Here is a 22,235-nt window from a genome sequence, read left to right as displayed (position 1 = left end):
ATGCTGCCTTTCGCCAACTCCCCAATAATTGAGGGAGAGATTCCCAACCTTTCTCACGCTGAGGCAGATGAAGTGGGGGGAATTAGCAGTGCTCAGGCAGGTTTGCAGCTGGACCATGAAGGGGGCTGTGCTCTAAAGTAACTGATGAGGCTGAGTTCAGCCAAGTGGCAGAGGGATCCGAGTTGCAGGAAGGCATGAGTGATAGACCGGGGAAGGCCTCACCATATGGACCAGAAGTATCCCAAGGAATGTCTGAAACTGAAGATGTAGATGATGGGATAAAGTGTCAGGAGACCCCCAGATAGACTGGTCTATGTAGCACTGGGGAAACATCCCCCTAGTGAGATATGTCACTACCATCTACAAATGGATTGGAGGTTCTGACATCACAAAATTCCTTTGAAAACAGTGTTATTAATGACAGGATGACAAATCATTTCAAAGTCATGAAGACATGACTTTTGTGGTGGTGGTGGTGGGGGGGGGGTTCACATCTTTTCTGTTATGCTGTAGGTATTCCGTTTAGCAGCTCTGTAAGAGTTGTCTGTTCTGCTTTCAGCCTGTTTGGGTTATTGTTGAAGATCAGGGATGATGTGGAATGTGTGCCATCCAATTAGCGGGAGGTTTTCTTGGTGAGGGACGATAAAGCTGGGCTTGGGGCTGATTGCGAACGATGTTCAGAAGGTGGTGTGTGCTTTCATGTTGACTGAGGACCCGGCATCTGAGTGACAGAGAAGTTCAAGATGAGCTCCAATTTGTGCATATTTGACTGTTTAATTAGAATGGGCCCTTTTGTTATTTTTTACTAACCTCTTAAGATTCATAAATATAATTCCTTCAATTGTATGCAGTGTACTGTCTGTTATTTTGTGGCATTAACTTCTGACAGGGTAGCCAATGACATAGCATCCACACAAACCGAGGTTTGGGATGGGATCAAGGGCGCCTCAATCTCACGAGTTTGGCAGGGCTAGAGGTTGTCTTCCCTCAACTTACGCAGCTGAGGAAACCAAAGTGGTTTCATACAGTAATGTTCCAGATGCAGGAACTGATAACACCATGGCCAAGATTGCAGATGGTACCAAGATACAGTATATGGAGGAATAGGTAGTGAGGCAGACACGGAGTCTGCAGAAGAAATTGGATAGGTTGAGACAGTGGGCAAAGATGAAATACAGTTTAGGCAAGTTTGGGGTTTATGCACTCTGATAGGAAGGATAAAGTTGTAGACTATTTCATAAATGGGGAGAAAATTCAGAAGTCAAAAGCGCAAAAGGGACTTGGGAATCTTTGTTCAGGATTCTCTCAAGGTTAGTGTACAGGTTGAGTCAATAGTAAAGAAGGAACATGCAATATTAACATTAATTTCAAAAGGACTGGAATATAAAAGCAAGAAAGTTGAGGCTTTATAAGACATTGCTCAGAATGCATTTGGAATATTGTGAGCAATCTTGGGCTCCTATCTAAGGAAAAGTATTCAGCCCCAAACCTTTGTTCAGATATATGAGTATTACGACCAGGGATTATGATGAATTTAACTGAGAATTTTTATTAGTGAATCACATGCTCCTTTTTCACAGTAGAGCCCCAAAACACGGACAATTGTAAAGCATGAAAAACTAAACATTCAAAAATTGACATGTCAGCAGTTCAAAAGTATCCCCCTTTGCTTAGTACTTAATTGAACCACCTCTTGAAGCTATTGCAGCCAATGGTCTTTATGGATAAGTCTCAGTTAGCTTTGGACAATGTAATAGAGCAAGGTTTGCCCATTTTGCTTTGCAAAATTGCTCAGGCTGTACCAGGTTACAGTAGTTGGTGCGTGGTGGTGGTGGACAGCAACATGCCACATCAGTGTCATCTGACCACAAGACCTTCTTCCACATTTTTACAGTATCTTCCAAGTGGTGTTTGGCCAAGTATTCATGGGCAACAATATGCTTTTTTTTTTAAAGCCAGGGCTTCTTCCTAGCCACTCTTCCATAAATTCCCTTTTTGTGCAAGGCCTTAGAGATTGTGGAACCATGAACTTCATCTCCAGCCACTGATGTCTGCAGTTTGTTCAGAGTGATTGTTGCCATCACGGTAGATTTTCTTACAAGTGTCTTTCTTCTCCAGCCACTAAGTTTGGCAGCATTACCCAGGCAGTGTGGCTGTGGTTTCATATATTTTTTCACTTTTTCACAATGGACTATTGAGTTCTGAGGTATGTTCAGTGCCTTTGAGATGGTCTTGTATCCTTCCCCAGATTTGTGCTTCTCTATTATCATTTCCCAGACTTGTCTTGAATGCTCTTTTGCCTTATCTTTAGGTGGTCTGTTGAAAATCTACCATACTGTTGGACCTTACAGAGAGAGGATTATTTACTCTAATGAATTCATTGAAAACAGCTGATCCTCCAATTTTCGATCTCAACAAGTTGGGTGAGTTTGTAAGGTAAATACTGTATATTGTTCCTGAGGTAAGTTAGTATAGTAATTATACTATGGAACCATTGAATCCATTTTAATTTTAACTTAGTTATAAATGGCTGGCAATGGACAGAAAATTATTGTCTGCATAACCCAATAATAAACAAATGCTTTGAGAGGCTGGTCAGGGACTACATCTGCAACATGCTGCCACCCACACTGGACCCCTACAGTTCACCTACTGACACAACTGATTGACAGATGATGCAATAGCCACAAGTTCTACACACCGTCCTTACACATCTAGAGAGGAGGGATGCTCCCGTGAGAATGCTGTTCTTGGACTACAGTTCAGCATTCAACACCATAGTTCCATCCAGGCCTGACAAGAAGCTCAGAGACCTCAGCCTTCACTCTGCCTTGTGTAGCTGGATCCTGGACTTAATGTCAGATCACTGGCAAGTGGTAAGAGTGAGCTTCCTCACTTTTGCCCCTCTGACTCTCAACACAGGAGCCCCTCCCCACAGGGCTGTGTCCTAAGCCCCCTCCTTTACTCTCTGTATACCCATGACTGTGTCGCCACCTACAGCTCCAATCTGCTAAATAAATTTACAGATGATACTACATTGATTGGCCTTATCTCAAATGATAGCAAGGCAGCCTACAGAGAAGTCATCACCCTGACACAGTGGTGTCAAGAAAACAACCTCTCCCTCAATGTTGCAAAAACAGAAGGAGCTGGTTGTGGACTAGAGGACTTGTTGTCTTGGGTTCACTTAAAATTTTCTCATCACCGCTGTTGTGTTTTGTAACTCCAAATCTGAAAAATGAATTACAGAAAATACTGAGCTGGGAATGCAAGACTAACTTCATTTTTACTTTAAGTGAGGTGCACCTGTATGACGTCCTAGTGTAATGACAAATGCCATTTACATACCTTTACATATAGCCCACAATGCATTATGAAAACAACAAAGAATGCTTAAAATATATATTTTTATATACTTAATACAAGTACAATATTACTCAAATGCTACTGCAATATTAAATACATAACAATTGTAATCTACAAGTTGTTGCTGCTGGATGATTCTTGGTGATCTTAATTTGTTTCAGAAATTTTTAAAAGCAAAAAGTATACACATCTTTCTGTAATTGGTTCTTGGACTTCTTGACAGAACAACGCTAGTCAGTCCAAGTCAGCAGCAAAATCTCAACCTCCATCTCCCTGAACACTGGGGCCTTCAGGACTGTGTGCTCAACCCACTGCTGCTCACGACTGCACTGCTCAAACCACATCACCAGGTTCACTGATGATACTGCAGATCATACTATAGCCTCATCAACAATGAGGAGCTAGAGAGGCTTGTCAAATGGTGTGAGAACAACAGCCTGAGTCTCAATGTGGACAAGACAAAAGAGATGATTGTGAACTTAAGAAAGGTGGAAGTTGACCACGCTCCATTGCACATCAATGGCTCTGACATGCAGAGAGTGAAGAGTGCAAAGTTTCTTTGTGTGCACATAATGGCTATCTAATCTGGACCCGACACTTACACATTAATCAGGAAGACTGAGTTGTTTAAGGCCCCCTGCCCTCGTTCTAACAACTTCCTACAGGAGAACTATCAAGAATGTCCCATCTGGCTGCATCATTGAATGGAATGGAAGCTGCATCAGATAGCAAGATCCTACAGAGGATAGTAAAAACTAGTAAGAGGATCATTGGGTTCTCCTTCCCCCCCCCCTCCATTTGTGGCGTTTTCTGGGAGCATTGTTGAGTATCTGTACCACCCCATTCCACAGTCTCTTTGACCCATTATCATCAGGAAGGAGGTACAGAACATCAGAACCAGGACTGCCAGATTGATTAACAACTTCATCCCTCAGGCTGTGAGATTAATGAATACCTTGCCATTATCAAGGTCTTGTCACTAGGACAACAAGCTGTTTACTGTTTAAAATCAAATTAAGTTTAATTATTATTCAACCATACATGGATACAGCTGAAAGAATCAGCGTTCCTCTGAGGCCAAGGTGCAAAGTAGACACAACACATTCAAATTAGCAAGAGAAAAACAGTCATGCAAAAAAAAACACATGTAGCACAAAATTTTGAGTGACGTCCCACAAATTGATGGTACTCTTTCCAGCAATCCAGCCTGGCATTCCACCGATCGAACACCGGAGGCCAGCACTAATGGGAGAGACCAGCCTTCAACCAAGCACGGACACCATGCTAAACTGCCTCGCGGGCCTCCTCTCCTGGACTGCAACATCAGGCAACCCCATGGCTTGAGGCCTAGTCCTCACTACAACTGAGGCTGCACAGCTGTCCCTCCACCTGTCACATCACCAGATAAGGAAAACAGGCCTTCAACATTTTACATTATCAAAGTCCAACAGGCTCTTGTAAGAGAAATGTCCATGACAATCACCCATGGTTACATTGCACGCTGACTTCACGCACCAACTCCAATGTCTTTGAGTAGCAGGAAGCAACACAGTCTGCAGCCAGGTCAGCTCCTCTGAACCCAATTTGGCTCCTCCAACACACCAGCTGGCTCCTTCTCTGACATGCCGGTTGGCACCTCTGACACCCCGTTCAGCTATTCTGATAAACGAGCAGCTCATTGATGAGGTACCCAAAGTACCTGGAGTCCAGAATTGTCTTGTGATTATAAAAAACACATTTAACACAGGAAAAAAATACACCTTTGGCTCCCAAGAAGCCACTACATCTGCATGCACCGCAAACTTACCGGAGGGTTTATAGCTCACCTGTGCTGCTCACTACATGCATTTTGAATTGTATTTTATTGACGCGTTTATGGTAATATTTCAGTTTATGCGCTGTGTGTGATATGTTTTCTGAATGCACCATGGTTCAGAGGAATGTTGTTTTGTTTGGCTGTATATATTTGCAGTCAGATGACAATGCACTTAAACTTGATATATTTTCATATTGTCAGCACATGTAGAAAGCAGTATGAAGCAAAATAAAAAAAGCTTGATCATTAGCACTGTGGGATTTTCCAATATAGTTGAATCATCTTAGCCATTTTTCCACTGAATTCCTTTTTCCAGTACTCTGTCTTTATTGTCTGTATAATTTCCTCTTTCCAAACCCATTTCTTTTAGAACTTTTTTCTAGGACTATTTTCTATAGAGAAAAGATACTCCGGAAAAAAAGATCTGACTCACTTTGTGTGTTGCTACCTCTTATATAATTTTGCATGCTCTTGGTAGTGATTACTAGAAGATTGTTAGTAGGGGCTGAGCATTGTATGTGTTACTATATCTGATCTGACATATTGAATGAATTTGCCTGTGATAATTTTACTATACAATATCAACATTATGCCTAAACACATTTATGTTGGTGACAAAAAGTTTGAATTTATTAGCTACAAAGAATATAAAGAAAGCAAATGGTCTATCTATTTAAACTCTGTATTAAGCAAATATTGTTACAAGTCCCAGGAGCAGAAAACTGTCCCACTCTCTGATACAGACTCTTTTCCCCTTTACACCAAAATAGACACCCAAGGCTAGATTAATTCAGTAATAGGTATTCACAGAAACAACTTGATATATAAGGGCTTAGGTCCTTTATCCCTAATACTAATACCAAAATACTAATTTAGCAGATGAGGGAGAAAGATGTGTTACATTTGTCTCCTATAATTTTTGAAGTTTTTTCTGCTGTTCCAACATGCCATGTTCCAAATCATCATGACAAATTGGTGGAAACAGCTATATACCTGAGATTGTTGAATGATCAACTAGATGCCTCACACCTATACTCTGAATGAGTATTTTTATTGGTCGGATTGTCATGTACATGTTCAAAGATTCGAAGTACATTTAATATCAAACTACAGTCGGCCCTCCTGATCCATGAGGGATTGGTTCAGGGACCCCTTGCGGATACCAAAAATGCAGATGCTCAAGTCCCTTATTTAACCTTTAGGACACAGCGGAACCCTGGACCTTATTTAACCTGTCTCAGAGTGGTGGTCTTTAGGACCCGGCAGAGCTCTGAATCTGGTTTCTGTTCACGAAAATAATCACGATCACGATTGAAAATATAGTGGAAATAATAAAGCGATTGGAAAGAGGTGAAACACCATCAGTCATTGGAAAAGCGTTAGGCTACAGTCAGTCAACGATCGGAACAATTTTAAAGGATAAAGTGAGAAGGGCCCTGCCCTGATGAAAGCTACAATTATTACTAAGCAACGCAATGGTTTAATTATTGAAATACATACGTTTCTTAAGTGTTTTATATGCATAGAAAGGTAAGATATATTCTATTTTCTAAGACAAATGTTTGACTAACTGACGCTAAATAATACTGGATGTACCTATTCCGACTTACTTAGTAAGAGAACTTAGTTTTTTTTCGTTCCTGATCCACGATAACCTATGCACGTCCTCCCGTATACTTTAAATCATCTCTAGATTACTTATAATACCTGATACAATGTAAATGCTATGTAAAATAGTTGTTATACTGCATTGTTTAGGGAATAATGACAAGTAAAAGAAAGTCATGCTCGAACAACAAGTGCTGGAAGAGCACTTCCGGGTTTTCTCAATTCGCGGTTGGTTGAATTCGTGACTGTATGTATACAGAATATGTAGTTCTACATATACCCCACCGCTGCTGCCCACGAGCGAATCCACCACCGCCACTGCCAGTCGTGAGTCCACGAACTCCCCGAAACCGACCACAGCTGCTGCCAGTCGCAAGTCCGTGCAGTGTTACTTCTGTGGACTCGAAAAGCACCCCCGAAAACGCTGCCCGGCCCGAGAAGCTACCTGCTCCAGCTGCGGAGAGAAGGGCCATTTCGCCAAGGTCTGTAAGTCTGAACCACGAGCGGGGTCGGGCAGCGCTGCGTGTGAGGCATGGGGGCCGCCATCTTGCCTGCCCGCCTCGTGCGAGACATGGGGGCGGCCATCTTTGTCGGCGCCACCTCGCCCCGCCCCCGACCCACAGGTGCTTACTGGGCACCAAGACGGCGGTTCAACTCTGGCCTCCGTAACCCTCGACCAAAGCGCCCCACACCAGCTTGCAAGGTCAATGATGGACATCCTGGGGGAGGGGCACAGGACTAGCTGCCTGTTTGACATGGGCAGCACTGAGAGTTTTATTCACCTGGACACGGTACAACACTGCGGACTCGTGACACGGACGGTAAGCATGGCTTCTGGGTCGCATTCCACAGACATCCGGGTGGGTTGTGTAGCAACATTGGTGGTGCAGGGCATAGAATATCGGGACTTTGCGCTACTGGTCATGCCTCAACTGTGCACGCCTGTGCTATTGGGGCTGGACTTCCAGAGCCACCTCAAAAATGTGACTATGGCATATGACGGGCCCCTCCCACCACTCACTGTCAGGAATCCTCAGTTTTGTGGGACTTCGTCATATACCCCGCTACTGACCACACACACACACCGACCCGCACATCCCACCCAGTACCATGCCGACAGCTGCGCTACTGACACCACTTGCAGCCTCTCCACCCTCAAGATCCCTCCCCCACCGCTGTTCGCCAACCTGAACCCTGACTGTAAACCTGTGGCAACTAAAAGCAGGAGGTACAGCGTGGGGGACAGGGCCTTCATTCAGTTGGAGGTGCAGCGGCTGCTCAGGGAGGGGATCATTGAGCCAAGCACAAGTCCTTGGAGGGCCCAGGTGGTTGTTGTTCGGACCGGGCAGAAAAATAGGATGGTCGTGGACTATAGCCAGACCATCAATAGGTTCATGCAGCTTGACGCGTACCCACTACCCCGCATCGCAGATATGGTCAACCAGATGGCTCAGTACAAGATGTACTCGACAATAGATCTGAAATCCGCTTATCACCAGCTCCCTATCCGCCCAGAGGACCGCCCCTACACGGCCTTTTGAGTCGGGCAGCAGGCTCTATCACTTCCTGCGCGTCCCCTTCGGTGTCACAAATGGTGTCTCTGTCTTCCAGAGGGAAGTGGACCGGATGGTGGACCAGTGCCAACTGAAGGCCACATTTCCCTACCTGGATAACATCACCATCTGTGGTCACGACTGGCCAGATCACAACACCAACCTCCAACGATTTTTCCAAGTAGCCAAAGCCCTGAACCTTACTTATAACAGGGACAAGTGTGTGTTCGGAACCACCCGACTCACTATCCTTGGGTATGTCGTGGAGAACGGGGTCATTGGCCCTGATCCCGACCGTATGCGCCTCCTGTTAGAACTCCCTCTTCCCACCACCCTCAGAGCCCTCAGACGGTGCCTGGGCTTCTTTTCCTATTACGCCCAATGGGTCCCCCATTACGCAGACAAGGCCCGCCCCCGGTCAAGTCTACCACATTTCCCCTCTCTGCCGAGGCCCACGCGGTCTTCAGCCACATTAAAGGGGACATTGCCAAAGCAACGATGCATGCGGTGGACGAGACCATTCCCTTCAAAGTAGAGAGTGACGCCTCCGATTTTGCGCTGGCTGCTACCCTCAATCAGGCAGGCAGGCCAGTAGCATTCTTTCCTCATACCCTTCAAGGCCCTGAAATTCGGCACTCCGCGGTGGAGTAAGAAGCCCAGGCCATAGTGGAAGCTATTAGGCACTGGAGGCACTATCTCACCGGCAAAAGGTTCACCTTGCTGACCGACCAGCGCTCAGTTGCGTTCATGTTCAGCAACCAACAGCGGGGCAAAATCAAAAATGATAAAATTTTGCGGTGGAGAATAGAACTCTCCACCTACAACTATGATATCCTGTACCAGCCTGGAAGGCTCAATGAGCCCCCTGATGCCCTATCCCGGGGAGCGTGTGCCAGCGCGCAGCTCGACCAGCTATACGCCCTCTATGTAGATCTTTGTTACCCGATTTTACCATTTCGTGAAAGCCCGGAACCTGCCGTACTCCCTTGAGGGCATCAGGACGATGACCAGAGACTGCCAAGTTTGCGCTGAGTGCAAACTGCACTTCTACCGTCCTGAAAAGGCACAACTTATCAAGGCCACCCACCCCTTTGAGCGACTGAGTGTTGACTTTAAGGGCCCCCTTCCCTCCACCGAAAGCAATGTCTACTTTCTCAACATTATCAACGAGTACTCGCAGTTTCCCTTTGCCATCCCCTGCCCCGACACCACTGCCACGTCCGTCATAAAAGCCCTGCGCCAGCTCTTCACTCTGTTCGGATATCCCTGCTATATCCACAGTGATAGAGGGCCCTCCTTTATGAGTGACAAGCTGCGCCAGTACCTGCTGGCTAGGGGCATTGCTACTAGTAGGACCATGAGCTATAATCCCCGGGGAAATGGACAGGTGGAGAGGGAGAATGCCACAGTGTGGAAGGCCACACTTTTAGCCCTTAAGTCAAAAGGGTTGCCGGTCTCTCGATGGCAGGAGGTCCTCCCCGAGGCACTCCACTCCATCCACTCCCTGTTATGTACGTCCACCAATGCCACCCCAGATGAGTGCCTATTTTCTTTTCCCAGGAAGTCTGCCACTGGGACCACCCTACTGGCTTGGCTAACATCCCCAGGGCTAGTGCTGCTCCGGAAACATGCGAGGAACAATAAATACTCCCCGCTGGTCAAGAGGGTTCACCGACTACATGCGAACCCCCAGTATGCCTACGTGGTCTTACCTGATGGGCGGGAGGACACAGTCTCCGTCCGCGACCTGGCGCCCGCAGGAGCAGCAGACCACTACCCCGAACACTCCACGGTAACTATGAACCCTGTACCCGAGGTGACACCGCGCACACCAAGCCCTACACAGACTCCTCACGACACTCCCATACTGGGCGCCTCGCACACGCATGAGGGATCACTGACGCCTAGTGGGCTGACACCTCCAGTCAGGCCGGAACCAGCGCAACCACCGTCTCCGGTGCAATCACCACCACCGGCACCTGTGCAATCACAGCCGGTGCTACATAGATCGCAGCGACAGATTCGACCACCTGATAGACTTAACCTGTAAATATACTTGTAAGAAACTTCGCCACCTGGGGACTCTCTTTTAAAACAAAGAGGGGGTGAAGGGGGGGGGGGTATAAAGGCGATTGGAGACACAGCCCCAGCCTCAGTCTCCAGGATGTAGTGTGGTGGTCATTTGCTGCTTGTTCTTTCTTCCAGCCAATAAAAAGCCTATATCTCGCCTCACGTCTCCAAGAGTTATTGATGGTGCATCACCAGGGCCTCAATATCTCTTGAAAATCAAGGTTCCCCAAACGATTTCCAGCATCTGCATATCTTCTCTTGTTTGTGATTGGTTCCCTAAACCTGTTGTATTTACCTTTTACTCTGACTGGCACATACATTCAAGCTTTGCACTCTCAAAATTTCACTTTTAAAGGCCTCCCACTTACCAGGCACACCTTTGCCAGAAAACAGCCTGTCTCAATTCATACTTGCCAGGTTATTTCTGTTACCATCAAAATTGGCCTTTTTCCAATTTAGAATCTCAACCGATGGACCAGATCTATTTTTCCATATTTACTTTGAAACTAATGGTATTTTGATCATGAGTTGCAAAGCGTTCCACTACACAAACTTTTGTCACCTGCTTGTCTCAATTTCTACTAGGAGATCAAGTATTGCACTCTTTCTAGTAGGGACTTCTGTGTACTGTGTAAGGAAACTTTTCTGAACACATTTAACAAATTCTTTTCTATCCAGCCTTTTTACAGTATGGGAGACAGTCCATATGTGGAAAGTTAAAATCACCTACAATCACAACCTTATGTTTCTTGCAAAAGTCTGTAATCTCTCTACAAGTTTGCTCCTCTAAGTTTCACGGACTGTTGGGTGATCTATAAAATAATCCCAATAATGTGGTTATACCTTTCTTATTTCTCAGTTCTACTAATAAAGCATCATTAGATGAGCTCTCCAGTCTGAGCACTGCTGTGACTTTTTCCCTGACTAGTAACGCCTCCTCTCTCCCTTTATTCCCTCCTGCTCTATTAGGTATAAACTATCCCTTTTGTACAGGTCCCACCTTCCCTGGAAGAGAGCCCAGTGATTCAAACTTTTGAAGCCCTCCTTTGCCACGGGTAGCAATCTTGAGATCACAACCCTGGAGGTCCTGCCCTTTAATTTAGCACCTAACTCCCTTAATTCACTTTGCAGAACCTCATGATTGGTATCTACATGGACCACGACCTCTGGTTGTGCACCCTCTCACTTAAGAATGCTGAAGTCTTGATCCAAGATATCCCAGACCCTGGCACCCGGGAAGCAACATACCATCCGGAAATCTCATTTTTGTCCACAGAACCTCATTTCTGTTCCTGTAACATATTACCTATCACTTGCTTCTTCCACCCCTTCTTTCTGAGTCACAGAGCCAGAGGCCTGACCACTCTTACTTTCTTTCCTCTGCTCAGTTGTCTGTTGTTCATGGGGTTGGCCACCAGGGTACTCTGCACTGGCTGTTTAACCCCTTTTCCCTTCCTGACTGTCACCCAGTTTCCTGTGTGATGCACCATCAATAACTCACTCTGAGACGTAAGAAGCGAGATATCGGCTTTTATTGACTGGAAGAATGAACAACACTACATCCTGGAGAATGAGGCCGGGCGCAGGCCTCAATCGCCTTTATACAGGGGTCTGTGGGAGGAGCCACAGGAGCAGTCAGCAGGGGTCTGTGGGAGGAGCCACAGAAGCAGTCCAGACAGGTATATGTAGTTCACCACACTGTGTCCTGCAGCTAGGGTGTAACTACCTCTCTATATTTCCTATTTATTATCCCCCAGCTTCCCGAATGATCTGGAGTTTATCCAGTAACTCCTTAATATGGATTGTTAGAAGCTGCAGCTGGTTGCATTTCTCGCAGGTGTGGTTGTCAGGGCCACTAGAGGTCTCCCTCTCCTTCCCACATCAGTATTCAACTATCCTGCCGGGCCTCCCTATTGTTCCAACAGTACAAGTATAAAGAACATGAAATAAAGTGGAGGAAAAAAACCTATGTACAGCTTTTTCACCTTCTGTTACTCAAGCTTCCTCTCCCTGTGATGCACCATCAATAACTCACTCTGAGACGTAAGAAGCGAGGTATCGGCTTTTATTGACTGGAAGAATGAACAACACTACATCCTGGAGAATGAGGCCGGGCACAGGCCTCAATCACCTTTATACAGGGGTCTGTGGGAGGAGCCACAGAAGCAGTCCAGACAGGTATATGTAGTTCACCACATTCACCCCTCCTTTGTTTTAAAAAGAGTCCCCAGGTGGCGACGTTTCTTACAAGTATATTTACAGGTTAAGTCTATCAGGTGGTCGAATCTGTCGCTGCGATCTACGTAGCTCCGGCTGCGATTGCACAGGTGCCGGAGGTGGTGATTGCACAGGAGAGGGAGGTTGTGCTGGTTCTGGCCTAACTGGAGGTGTCAGGAATCCCTCACGCCCGGAATATACGCGTACGAGATGCCTGGTACATGAGCATCGTGAGGAGTCTGTGTGGGGCACGGTGTGCGCGGTGTCACCTCGGGTACAGGGTTCATAGTTACCGTGGAGTGTACGGGGTAGTGGTCTGCTGCTCCTGCGGGCGCCAGGTCATGGACGGAGACCGTGTCCTCCCGCCCATCAGGCAAGACCACGTAGGCATACTGGGGGTTAACATGCAAAAGGTGAACCCTCTCGACCAGCGGGGAGTATTTATTACTCCTCACATGTTTTCGTAGCAACACTGGCCCCGGGGACGTCAGCCAAACTGGTAGGGTGGTCCCAGTGACAGACTTCCTGGGAAAAGAGAATAGGCGTTCGTGAGGGGTGGCATTGGTGGACGTACATAACAGGGAGCGGATAGAGTGGAGTGCCTCAGGGAGGACCTCCTGCCATCGAGAGACCGGCAACCCTTTTGACTTAAGGGCTAAAAGTGTGGCCTTCCACACTGTGGCATTCTCCCTCTCCACCTGTCCATTCCCCTGGGGATTGTAACTCGTGGTTCGACTAGTAGCAATGCCCCTAGCTAGCAGGTACTGGCGCAGCTCATCACTCATAAAGGAGGACCCTCTATCACTGTGGATATAGCAGGGATATCCGAACAGAGTGAAGAGCTGGCGCAGGGCTTTTATGACGGACGTGGTAGTGGTGTCGGGGCAGGGAATGGCAAAGGGGAATCGCGAGTACTCGTCAATAATATTGAGAAAATAGACATTGCGGTCGGTGGAGGGAAGGGGGCCCTTAAAGTCAACACTCAGTCGCTCAAAAGGGCGGGTGGCCTTGACAAGTTGCACCGTGTCAGGACGGTAGAAGTGCGGTTTGCACTCAGCGCAGATTTGGCAGTCCCTGGTCATCGTCCTGATGTCCTCCAGGGAGTACGGCAGGTTCCGGGCTTTAACAAAATGGTAAAAGCGGGTAAAAGATGTGCATGAAGGGCATAGAGCTGGTCGAGCTGTGCGCTAGCACATGTTCCCCGGAATAGGGCATCAGGGGGCTCATTGAGTCTGCCAGGCCGGTACAGGATATCATAATTGTAGGTGGAGAGTTCTATTCTCCACCGCAAAATTTTATCATTTTTGATTTTGCCCCGCTGTTGGTTGCTGAACATGAACGCAACCGAGCGCTGGTCGGTCAGCAAGGTGAACCTTTTGCCGGCGAGATAGTGCCTCCAGTGCCTAATAGCTTCCACTATGGCCTGGGCTTCTTTCTCCACCGCGGAGTGCCAAAGTTCAGAGCCTTGAAGGGTACGAGAAAAGAATGCTACTGGCATGCCTTCCTGATTAAGGGTAGCGGCATGCGCGAAATCGGAGGTGTCACTCTCTACTTGGAAGGGAATGGTCTCGTCCACCGCATGCATCGTTGCTTTAATAATGTCCCCTTTAATGCAGCTGAAGGCTGCGCAGGCCTCGGCAGAGAGGGGAAAAGTGGTGGACTTGACCAGGGGGCGGGCTTTGTCTGCGTAATGGGGGACCCATTGGGCGTAATAGGAAAAAAAACCCAGGCACCGTCTGAGGGCTTTGAGAGTGGTGGGAAGAGGGAGTTCTAACAGGGGGCGCATACAGTCGGGGTCAGGGCCAATGACCCCGTTTTCCACGAGATACCCAAGGATAGCAAGTCGGGTGGTTCTGAACACACACTTGTCCCTGTTATAAGTAAGGTTCAAAGCTTCGGCCACTTGGAAAAATCGTTGGAGGTTGGCGTCGTGATCCGACCAGTCGCAACCACAGATGGTGATGTTATCTAGATAGGGAAATGTGGCCTTCAGGTTGTACTGGTCCACCATCCGGTCCATTTCCCTCTGGAAGACTGAGACACCATTGGTGACACCAAATGGGACGCGCAGGAAGTGATAGAGCCTGCCGCCCGCCTCGAAGGCGGTGTAGGGGCGGTCCTCTGGGCGGATGGGGAGCTGGTGATAAGCGGATTTCAGATCTATTGTCGAGTACAACTTGTACTGAGCTATCTGGTTGACCATATCCGCGATGCGGGGTAGGGGGTACGCGTCAAGCTGCGTGAACCTGTTGATGGTGTGACTATAGTCCACAACCATCCTATTTTTCTGCCCAGTCCGAACAACAACCACCTGGGACCGCCAAGGGCTTGTGCTTGGCTCGATGATCCCCTCTCTGAGCAGCCGCTGCACCTCTGACTGAATGAAGGCCCTGTCCCCTGCGCTGTACCTCCTGCTTTTAGTTGCCACCGGTTTACAGTCGGGGGTCAGGTTGGCGAACAGCGATGGGGGAGGGATCTTGAGGGTGGAGAGGCTGCAAGTGTCGTGGTTACTTGAAATGACTTGGAGGCACAGACAATTCTTCAAGAAAATTAAACCTTTATTTGCAAACAAAGGCTGAGGCAATCAATGAACTTGTCACCGAAAGCCCCCCGAGCTCCGGTGTACAGCATTCTTTATAGTAATTTCTTATCTGTTACATTTCGGTTTCATTAGCATACCCAATCAATTTTTTGTTGCATATCATCTATATATGAATTAATTAATCGCTCTTGCCTAGCCCGCGGTACGTCACCATTGTTTTTCACCCATTCGCATTGGGGCCTTATTCGTGGCCAAGATTATGTTTTTCAGACAACCTCCCTCACAGTACATTCCTGCTCGCAGCATCCTGTCCGCCACCGTTATCTCGTACTAAACAAAGGCTGAGTGTAATACATGGGATACATCGCAGCTAATAGTGTTGCAAAACAAGCAGGTGTACTGTAAGTGCCATAATATGCAGCTAAGAGAGTACAAAGTATCTAGTGAAAACAACACATAACAAAATGTGCCTAGTAAAATAATACATATTAATATTCGGTACCTAGAAGTGATTACATAGTATAGTAAATAGCTAATACATAGTGATTATAGTTCAGGTATATATAATGATTATATCAGGTATATTTCTCAATATAATTAGTGTCAGTAGCACAGCTATCGGCATGGTGTTGGGCGGGACGTGCGGTTCGGTGTGTATGTGTGTGTGGTAACGGAGTATATGGCGAAGTCCCACCAAACTGAGGATTCCTGACAGTGAGTGGTGGGAGGGGCCCGTCATATGCCATAGTCACACTTTCGAGATGGCTCTGGAAGTCCAGCCCCAATAGCACAGGTGCACACAGTTGAGGCATGACCAGTAGCGCAAAGTTCCGATATTCTGTGCCCTGTACCATCAATGTCGCTACACAACCCCCCCAGATGTCTGTGGAATGCAACCCAGAAGCCAAGGTGATCCTGTGACTTACTGGCCGTGTCACGAGTCCACAGCGTTGCACTGTGTCCGGGTCAATAAAACTCTCAGTGCTGCCTGTGTCAAACAGGCAGCTAGTCCTGTGTCCCTCCACCAGTATGTCCATCATTGACCTTGCGAGCTGGTGCGGAGCGCTTTGGTCGAGGGTTACGGTGGCCAGAGTTGAAATGCCGTCTTGGTGCCCGGTAAACACCGGCGAGTCGGGGGCGGGGCATGGTGACGCCGGCAAAGATGGCCGCCCACATCCGGGCATGCAAGATGGCGGCCCCCACGTCTCAAATGCAGCGCTGCTCAACCCCGCGCGCGGTTTAGACTTACAGGCTCTGGCAAAATGGCCCGGTTTTCCGCAGCTGGAGCAGGTCGCTTCTCGAGCTGGGCATCGGTTTCGAGGATGTTTCTGAAGCCCACAGAAATAACACAGCTTTCGGTTTGACGAGTTCGGGGAGTGCGTGGAACCGTGACTGGCAGCGGCGTTGGTGAATTCGCTCGCGGGAACCGGTGGCGGCGGGGTCGGAGGTGTCCACGGAACCGGCGGGGAATCGCGCGGCTGGACAGCGTCAGCGTTGTGCAGAGCAGCCTCCAGCATGTCGGCCGTCTCGATCGCCGAGCGTAAGGTAAGATCAGCATTTTCCAGCAGCCGCTGGCGCACATACACTGACCTAATTCCAGTCACAAAGGCGTCTCGTACCAAGAGTTCCGCATGCTGTTCCGCCGTGAGCGTTTTGCAGTCACAAGTCCGCATGAGTGCCTGTAGAGCTCGGAGAAATTCGGCGGACGACTCCGCAGGGCGCTGTCTGCGCGTGGCCAAGCAATGTCTGGCGTAGGTGGCGTTCACCGGCCGCAGGTACTGTCTTTTGAGGGCGTCAAGCGCCCCTTCGTAGGTCGAGAGGTCCCTGATGAATGAATAAACTTTTGGGGCGACTCTCGAGAGGAGAATTCTGTGCCTCACAGCGGGGTCAGTTGCATGAACCTCCTCCAAGTATGATTGGAAGCATGCAAGGCAGAGTTCAAAGGCAAGAGCTGCTTCAGGGGCTTGGGGGTCCAAATCCAATCTTTCCGGACGTAAAACGGTTTCCATGTTTTAACTTCCAGTCAATAAAATTGATGCACCATCAATAACTCACTCTGAGATGTAAGAAGCGAGATATCGGCTTTTATTGACTGGAAGAATGAACAACACTACATCCTGGAGAATGAGGCCGGGCACAGGCCTCAATCGCCTTTATACAGGGGTCTGTGGGAGGAGCCACAGGAGCAGTCAGCGGGGGTCTGTGGGAGGAGCCACAGGAGCAGTCAGCGGGGGTCTGTGGGAGGAGTCACAGGAGCAGTCCAGACAGGTATATGTAGTTCACCACACCCTGAAGCTGAAAAGAGCTAAAGCCTCAAAATCCCCACTCTAACCCTGTCCACTTCAACAATGGCTACTCTGCGTGCTCCTGCCTTATTAATTTACACTTGCCAATCAATCCAGTTTGCTGATTTTGCACTTCTCAAAACACCAAACTGTCACTGATTGATGCCTTATGTACTCATTTGGCAAACCTGAATGAGCTGTCTCTTCTCAAGCTCTGGATCGCAGATTGGTTGCTGTTCAAAACCATATAATATATAGTTTTCATCATTATGGTGAACTACATATACCTATCTGGACACGCCCCGCTGCTGACTGCTCCTGTGGCTCCTCCCACAGACCCCTGTATAGAGGCGATTGGAGGCACTGCCCCTTCCTCAGTCTCCAGGATGTTGTGTGGTGGGCTCTTGCTGCTAATCGTGGTCTCTTGCAGCTAATAAAAGCCTATCATTCACCTCCCGTCTCCGAGAGTTATTGATGGTGCATCAATCATCCTTCCTTTTCTTCAACATTTCAACTTAAATTGGCTCTTCAAAAATATAAAATAAATAAAGTTAAAATAAAATATTTGATTCAATTGACAGTTTTGAAACTCAATTTTTCTGTATGTTATAAAATAATTTGTTTGATAATCTTGCAAAGAAATAAATAATCTGTATGTTAATTAAGTGAGGAGTAAAATATTCAAGAAATTTGTATGTCAGGTAAGTAAAATAAGGCAGGTTTTACAATTTATCCAAAGCTTAACACTTTTAATGGCCTTTAGGTGCTCAGATAGACACAAGAACTACTGCAGTAGCCCAGTCTTTGTGTCCTAGAAGTCGGCACATGAAGTTGCACGGCGTCACAAAAGGCCACATGGCCTTACGGGACGGTAAGAATTCTCATTTGAATGGCCCAGTTTTGCAAAACTTTAATGAACAGTAAAAGCAACTCATTCTTCTATGCATTGATCAACAAGCAATTGTAGATAAGGAATAATGGAGAGCGATGTAGGTGTCTGTGTCACAGAAATGAGAACATGCAACTTCAGGTTTGGATGCTGAATGACTGCAAGGAACAGGGCTGCCCGATCATTGCCAGCTACATCGTATGAGTGTCTGCAGACAGGAAGATGTCAATCGCATCTGATCTAGCAGCAGGTCTAATAGCTACCGTAATTTCAAAGTAGTGATTAGTGTGCCGTAAATGATATTTTGGAGATATTCAAAACAACTGTAATGTGATATGAAAATATCTGAGATTTGTACCGGTGACAAAGTCACAGGTACTGCTAATACTACTGTGGTTTGTTGCCTACATTTATAATTCAAGAAACTATAACTTCAGTTAAAGGTTAGTGTTGCAAGGACAGGGCTGCGGATGAACCCAAGTGCAGGACATAGGCGCGGAGGCAGAGTCAGGAGGCGTACTTGATGTAGTGAGTGTGGAATTGGTATCCAGGAGCAATGCTAGACTTCAGACTGACAGTCCTAAGAACCATGAAACAAGATTACTCACACCGGAGTCGACCAACGAACTGGCAGCTCCTTGTTTTTATACTGCATTTGCTGATGGAAAGTAGGTGTGTGTAGTTAGTGGAACCTGGGAATGATTGGAACTAAACGAGGGGATTGAGGCCCAATTCCTGAGGTAAATAGCCAGGTGGGGGATTGCCAGAAGGGACCATGACAGTATCCCTCCCTCAACGAGAGCCTCCCAGCGATCCTCCAGGCCTGTCTGGATGGTCCCAATGAAAATCCTGGATGAGGGAAGGGTCTAGGATGAAGGAGTGGGGGACCCAGGAACGCTCTTCTGGACCATACCATTCCCAATCTACCAGATATTGGAAACCCCTGCCCCGACGGTGCACATCCAGTAGTCTTCGGACGATGTATGCCGGATGGTTGTCGATGATACAGGCAGGTGGGGGAGTCTCAGCCGGGGGACACAAGGGGCTGACAGAAACTGGCTTTAACTGGGTAACATGAAAAGTTGGGTGGATATGCATAGATCTTATCAGTTTTAGGCAGACCACTGTGGGATTGATAACACTTTCAACCTTGAATGGTCCCAGGAATCAAGGGGCGAGTTTCCTATGCTTGTTCTTGAGTGGGATGTCCTTGGATGAAAGCCACACCATCTGCCCCGGTTGGTACTCAGGCGCCAGAGTCCGGTGTCAGTTGGCCGTCTTCTCATAGCGTTTTGCTGATCTGAGTAGGGCTGTGCATGTCTCCTCCCAAACCTTCAGGCACCGATCGATATGGTCCTGAACCGATGGTACTGCAATCTCTTCTTGTGCGGGGGAACAGTGGGGTTTGGTACCCCCGGGAACACTTGAATGGAGACCTTCCAATGGTAGAGCTCACCAGAGAGTTGTGGGCATACTCAACCCACGGGAGGTGGTCGCTCCAGGTCGATGGGTTGTTTGCCGTTACACAATGTAGCGTCGCCTCCAGGTCTTGGTTGACCTGTTCTGTCTGCCTGTTCATCTGGGGGTGGAAGCTGGATGACAGGCTGGCCGATGCACCTAAGGCTTGACAGGAGGCGTTCCAAACATGTGAGCTGAACTGGGGACCACGATCGGAGACGATGTCTGTGGGGATTCTGTGGAGGCGGAAAGACATGGCGGATGAGAAGATCTGCAGTTTCTTGAGAGGGAGTTTAGGGGGGGTTACAAAGAACGTGGAGAACCGGTCTACCATGGTGAGTATGGTGGTGTTCCCATGTGAAGGGGTAGACCGGTGATGAAGTCCAGGGCGATGTGCGACCAGGGATGACCAGGGACAGGTAGAGGATGAAGTAACCCAGCAGGTGGCCAATGAGAGGCTTTTCCCCGGGCACAGATGGAATATGCCGAGACATAGGAACTGGTATCCGCCTCCATGGTCAGCCACCAAAAGTGTTTTTTCAGGAGCGCTAGGGTCTGATCATTCCCGGGGTGGCAGGCGAACCGGGACATGTGACCCCATTGGAGAACCGGAGGCCTGACCGAAACGGGCACATACAGGCGATCACTGGGTCCATCACCGGGGTCGTGGTCATCCCATTGGGCCTCTTTTACTTTCGACTTGATCTCCCAAGTGAGGGTGGCGACCACACGGGACGGTGGGAGGATAGTCCCTGGGCTGGAAGTGTCCTCCTTGGAGTCGTATTGGTGGGAGAGCACGTCCGGCTTCCCGTTCTTGGACCCCGAACGGTATGTGAGGGAAAACTTGAACCGTCCAAAAAAATGATACCTAATGGGCCTAGTGGGAGTTCAAACCCCAGGTTTTTATGATCAGTCCATACCACAAATGGTTGTTCTGCCCCCTCCAGCCAGTGCATCCATTCTTCCAATGCTAGTTTGACCATCAGGAGTTCCCGATTCCCCATGTCGTAATTCTGCTTGGCGGGGCACAGTGGGCAAGAATAGAAAGCGCAGAGGTGAAGCTTTTTATCCTAACTTGATCATTGGGACAGGACTGCTCCTATCCCAGAGTCAGAGGCATCCACCTCAACAATGAATTGACGGGTTGGGTCCAGATGGGAGTGGTGGTGAACTGCCTCTTCAGGTCACTGAACACCGAGTCAGCTTCGGAGTCCCAACAGAAGGGGGTAGTAGGTGAGGTAAGCTGGGTAAGGAGGGCCACCACTCGACTGTAGTCTGATAAATTGGCAGTAGAAGTTTGCAAACCCCAGGAATTGTTGAAGTTGTTTGCGGGTCGTGGGCCTAGGCCATTCTTCCACTGCCCGGATCTTCTCGGGGTCTGCTCTCACCTGCCCGCTCTCGATGATATAACCCAGGAAGCTGACCGAAGGAACGTGGAACTCACATTTCTCCGCCTTCACAAATAATTGGTTTTCCACAGTCTCTGGAGGACTTGATGGACATGGTGAACATGTTCTTGGGGGGGGGGGGGGGGGTGCTAGAAAATATCAGGATATCATTGAGGTAAACAAAGGTAAAGTCCCTCAGTACATCATTAATGAGGGCTTGAAAAACAGCAGGAGCATTGGTGAGGCCAAACGGCATGACCAAATATTCGAAGTGGCCCAGAGGTGTATTAAAGGCTGTCTTCCACTCGTCCCCCTCCGTCATCCTGACTAGGTGGTATGAGTTCTGAAGGTCCAGCTTTGAGAAAATGGTGGCTCCATGCAGTGGTTCAAAAGCTGAACTAGTGAGGGGTAAAGGGTACTTATTCTTATTATACTGTTAGGCCTCTGTAATCAATACAAGGACAAAGTGACCCGTCTTTCTTTTCTACAAAGAAGAAACCAGCACCTACCGGGGAAGGTGAAGGTCTGATAATGCCCGCCGCGAGGGACTCGCTGATGTACTTCTCCATGGCCTCTCTCTCCGATCGGAATAGGTTAAAAAGGCGACTAGTTGGTAGCGAGGCCCCGGGGAGAAGGTCGATGGCACAATCATATGGGCAGTGTGGAGGCAGGGAAAGGGCCCGTTGTTTACTGAGTATCGGTCCCAGGTCATGGTACTTGGGACAAATCGAGGGGTTCTGGGACAGGCGGGGTCACGGTAGCTTCCCTGGCAGATGGGGCTGACCGCAGACAGTTGGCATGGCAAGACTGGCTCCATTTGGCTATCCTCCCGGTAGACCAGTCGATGTGGGGATTGTGTTGTTCAGCCATGGATACCCTAGAACTACCAGGGCTTGAGGTGAACGAATGAGACTGAATCATACCTCCTCCTGATGGTTGCCAGATAGGATCAAGGTCAGGGGCGGCGTACAGTGGGTCACTCGAGCCAGCAGTTTTCCGCCCAGGGCCTGGGCCTACAGGTATTCCAGCCTGGGAGGGTATGT

General features: G+C 48.1%; 1 long non-coding RNA gene across 5 annotated transcripts in view; it reads left to right on the top strand.

Annotated features, from left to right (window-relative positions):
* Positions 1-22,235, top strand: part of LOC140724926 (uncharacterized) — a 166,167-nt gene that overhangs the window by 34,894 nt on the left and 109,038 nt on the right. For 3 of the 5 annotated variants that reach the window (XR_012098219.1, XR_012098220.1, XR_012098221.1), the window contains exon 4: positions 2,312-2,436. This is a non-coding gene — a long non-coding RNA (uncharacterized lncRNA). The remainder of the gene's footprint in view (positions 1-2,311; positions 2,437-22,235) is intronic. The other 2 variants (XR_012098218.1, XR_012098222.1) reach the window with 1 other exon arrangement.

Source organism: Hemitrygon akajei, chromosome 3 (genome assembly GCF_048418815.1).
Source record: "Hemitrygon akajei chromosome 3, sHemAka1.3, whole genome shotgun sequence".
Taxonomy (NCBI): domain Eukaryota; kingdom Metazoa; phylum Chordata; class Chondrichthyes; order Myliobatiformes; family Dasyatidae; genus Hemitrygon; species Hemitrygon akajei.
This window is presented reverse-complemented; position numbering and strand designations above follow the sequence as displayed.